Raw genomic sequence first — 4,529 nt, 5'->3', positions numbered from 1 at the left:
TTAGGCAAGACACACTAAAAGAAAAATCAAAGAAAGTAATTATCAGAAATGTCAGTACATATTGCTTTATTATAAATGCAAAAATCTATTACCTACATAATAATAAAAAGGTTGTTTTCTAGACTAAAAATACTATATAAATCACCTTTTTTCATCCAAGAATACAATCACCTCATAAGAGGTTAATTATTTCTGCTAATATAACACTGATTTCAAAGCAGAGATTTCAGGGGCAATACTGAATTCTCAGCAATGCAACCTCATTATGAAAACTTCTGTAACAGTAAAAAAAGTTAAAGAGATTAAGATTTAAACCCACTTATCAGAATCCTGATACTCAAATTCTTATTTTTAAAAACAAATCAGAACTATAATTTACATTATGCCAGTTGTTCAACTAAACTATATCATGTGATACCCAAAGCTTTAGTCAATTTAAAGCATTATTTGTGTTGAGCAGGAAATAATATAACTGTGAGATCACTAGACCAAAAAAAAAATTAAAATTTACTGGACAAGAAATCCTAGGATTTGAGACAAGAAAAATAGAAAGTTTTCAGAAACATTACCACAGGTAATAGTTAGCTGATTCACGATTGTTTCAGTTTTCTATTAGTGTATAGAGCCTTTCATATCAATTATCCTTTATCTACAAATTTTGTATTACATACTCAGAAAGGATAAAGCTATTGCATTTGCATAACAAGAGTTTATAATTGTCCTGTTTCATATAAAATGTTAGCCAGCCACAAATATTGTCATCTGACAAAATCGGATGCAATGTCCAAAACTTAAATCAAACTTGATTTACATGTTATTACACTACACCCCTTCCAGAGAACTTTTGGAAATAGGAATTTTTATCTGGAATCATTTTTGCTTTTTGATAACACATTTCAATGTCACTAGTTAGACAAGAACCATGCTTTGCAAGTAGGGAAGATCTTCATTAAGAAATCACCTAAGAGTACTTCAACATATTTTCACATTTCCTTGATAAATTAAGGTTATTTCAGATCTGAAATAAATCTGTTCATTTGTTGGCTGTGTTTATGAAGTTAAATTGAATAAAGTTCTTAAAAAACATTATTGTTTTTCAGCCACAAGCTTCCTTACTTCAATGACTGTGCAGCTGATGAAAGTATAGAGATTAATGGTGAAAACAGGAGTGCAAGAACTGGCAGTTGTAAAGACAAACTGCTCTTTAGCTTTTCTGCATACCAAAGGAAAAAAAAAAAAGTAAGTCACATAGCATGCACATAATTTGTTGCATTTGATCCAGTCATCAGTCATAATTTCAACAAACTATATTTAACATGAGAAATCTTGTATCCAGTTCTGATGCAGATGCGTAATGATGATCTAAGAGCTACATAATCAGAATGTTTTAAAATAATTTGTTGAACATCCAAAGAAGAAAAGAGGTTTCTAAGGAGAACCAAACCAGGTCAAAACCAATCCGTGGAAATTTTCATACAATGCTGTATGAAAAGTAAAAAATAATCTTGATATCAGCAGTGACAGTTCATACTTGAAAGGGGAAAGATTTTCAGCAATTTCATTTACTTTGTCACCAATTACTTATAATAATCAAAGAATACGGGAAGGTTGACATGTTGCTAAACATAACTAATAGATGGCAGCGCTGCAATCTTTTCAATTTATTGCTAAAATGTCAAGCTTCAAATCAGCATAACTGCTGTAAAACAAAATACAGCACTTCACAGAGAAAACCTTATGTCTTTGAAATAGTGGCTTAGCTCTGAAACAAAATGACATTAGACAAATGAAAGCAAAGCAGCTATCTACCATCACTACCTGCATGGTTACTTCGGAGAATTTAATTGGCAAACTGTTGCAAAAGCAAGACTAAAACCAGAAGATGACTTCAAGAATTTACTTGCCAAAGCAATGATGAGGTAAGGAGCAGGGCAGCTGTGTGCAGATGCTGAAGATATTCCTAAAGTCTTAAATAGAAAGCAAAATGGTTAAGACCAAGCAGCACAGCAACCATCAATCCTAACTAATTTTTGCTAAAAGGGAATCTGAGAAATTTGATAATTTCTACTATGCTATCAACAACTTGGGATGCTTGATTTCCTGCTCATTTAGTCAAATCCTCATTTCTTTTCCAGTTATGCTGATCTGGGAGGCTCCAAGAGCATTGAATATTTTGGCACAGTTATATCTTGTCCTGAAAATACTATTCTTCTATTACTAAATCTCTCACTTCTGTAGCGTACTGGAATACCTGATATAAGCATAGTTTTCTCTAAAATGAGAAGCTTCAGCATCTTCAAAACATTACACATTCTATTCATGTGTATCTTCATGAATTCGTATAACTAGGATTTCTTTTATTTGCACTCTCAATGTGCAAAGCATCTTCTTTTGCATTTCTAAGATGAACTCTGGTCTCTACAGTCCAATGACAAAGAGGAAGAAATGAAAGTGAAAAATCACAAAAAAAAAAATTAAGAAGAAACACAAGCCTACTTAGATTGAATGCCTACAAGCCTACATCATCAAACAAATGGGTCTTTAAAGGGCCTGAAACACAATAAGGGCAGGGGCCATACATACAAGCTATGTTATGAAGTGCAGTACATAAAAAGCCCTGCAAGGGAAGGTACTGGATGAATGTGAAAAGAGCTTACGAATAGGCAGTCAGGGGTGGAAATCCTAGAATTCAAGATTGAAACTCTTCATACATGGATGAAAAAGAACTATGCTTTGAAGAGAACGTAAATAAACTAACAGTATCTGAAAAATTTTAGATGTGTTTTTTAAAAATATTGTTAGAAAAAATTATCTAGTTAAATAAATACGAGGGAGACTTAAGGAAAATGTAAGCATCTTTTTTTCCTGCATCATTTACCTACTGTCTACAATGAAATTGGAAAGTTAGTGTTACTATTCCTGCTAAAATATATATTATTTCCTATACTTTTCTATATTCTCCTAATTTCCTTGTTAGCTTGAAAACCACACCATTTAAAATAAAATTTACTTTTTGATAAACTATTGATACTTTTTGATAATATTTGTTATGAATAATGAAGAACTTTTAGTGATTCTTGAACACTTAAAACAGATTTGATGCAGTTCTTGGAAACTGAGAAAATTTTCAATCTGAAATTCTGAATGTCTTTAGAGTAGAGAATGATGGTCAGAATAGGTTGCATGATGATTTTTGAAACATAAATGTCCTTCAATCACAATGAAATCTAAGTTATTCAATTCAAATTCATTATTACTTTCGGAGAAAGCATGTTTGAAGAATGCTTGAAGAAACTATGTTATATAAACATACACGTATATTGCATTTCTATGTTATTCTATCCAACAAATTTGTCATTCCATATTTCTTGTGGAACATACTACCATACGTTAAGTGATAATGATTACATTGTGTTTTGAACTAAAATATTGATTTTAATACTTAAAATTTACACATATTCTTAATTGTTCATTCAGTTGTTGATTTATACCTATTTCTATAAATATAAAATATACCTTTTTTTTTTGCAATTTAATAAAAAACATTCGTTTCCATTTTCATAGAACTATTTCCAAAGCTAATAGTGAAAATTTCTGTCACAACTTTTCCACAAAGATAACTAAAATGGATTAAATATTTGATATTTAGCATGTTAATAGTACTCATTTTGACAAAGATTGTGATTGAAAAAGGACTTGATTAGATAATAATGACACGGGGAGCAGAAATTCATGTAAACTTATTAGGCACTAACTGAGATTCCCTTTAGCACCTACTAAAGAAACCCAGCTGCTTCTGTACCTTGAAATAGACATTTTCTTTTGCTCAGTCTGGCAGGTAGAGCAGCTGCTCACAGATGACAACTTCCTTAGGAAAAACGTGATTAACAAAAGACATATGACACAATATAACAAAAACATCCACTGTAGCATGACCAACCAAGTCCACAAAGGTGGGTGTGAAATTATCTCTATTCAACTCTAATAAATGTAATCATCAAGGTAATAGTGTAAAGCAAAAATACTATTTCTTTTACCTCTCTGGATCCCATATTTTTTTTCAATGATATATCTGTTTATGCAGAGGATTTTTATTCATTCAAGTATCTGGAAAAATAAACTTTCAATTTTCTGGATTTGTGTAGAAAGCCTACACCACATCCTCTTGCTGGTGTTGTTTAAAACAAGATGTTAACACAAGTGTGTTAACACTATTAAACTTGCTACAAACAATGGCAATGCAAATTTAGTAATGCAACTTTGAATAAAAGTTTGAATATGCATACTCAACAGAAAAAAATAATTTTAAATATGGCTTAAATGCTATACTTATAGAATAGATACAAATTATATTTAACTGTATCAGCTTTGGAGCATACTGTAAAAATGAAAGTTAATTTATTCATTTGCTGCCATGAGACACAGCTATTGAATTGAACATTTTCCCATAGAAACACTCCAGATATTTTATGGACTCTGAACCTGATTTTCAGAATCGCAGATCATGTTAACTGATGAAAGGAACCAAC

The sequence above is a fragment of the Meleagris gallopavo genome, chromosome 2 (assembly GCF_905368555.1).
Source record: "Meleagris gallopavo chromosome 2, MGAL_WU_HG_1.1, whole genome shotgun sequence".
In the NCBI taxonomy this organism is placed as follows: Eukaryota; Metazoa; Chordata; class Aves; order Galliformes; family Phasianidae; genus Meleagris; species Meleagris gallopavo.
Note: the sequence above shows the minus strand (reverse complement) of the source record.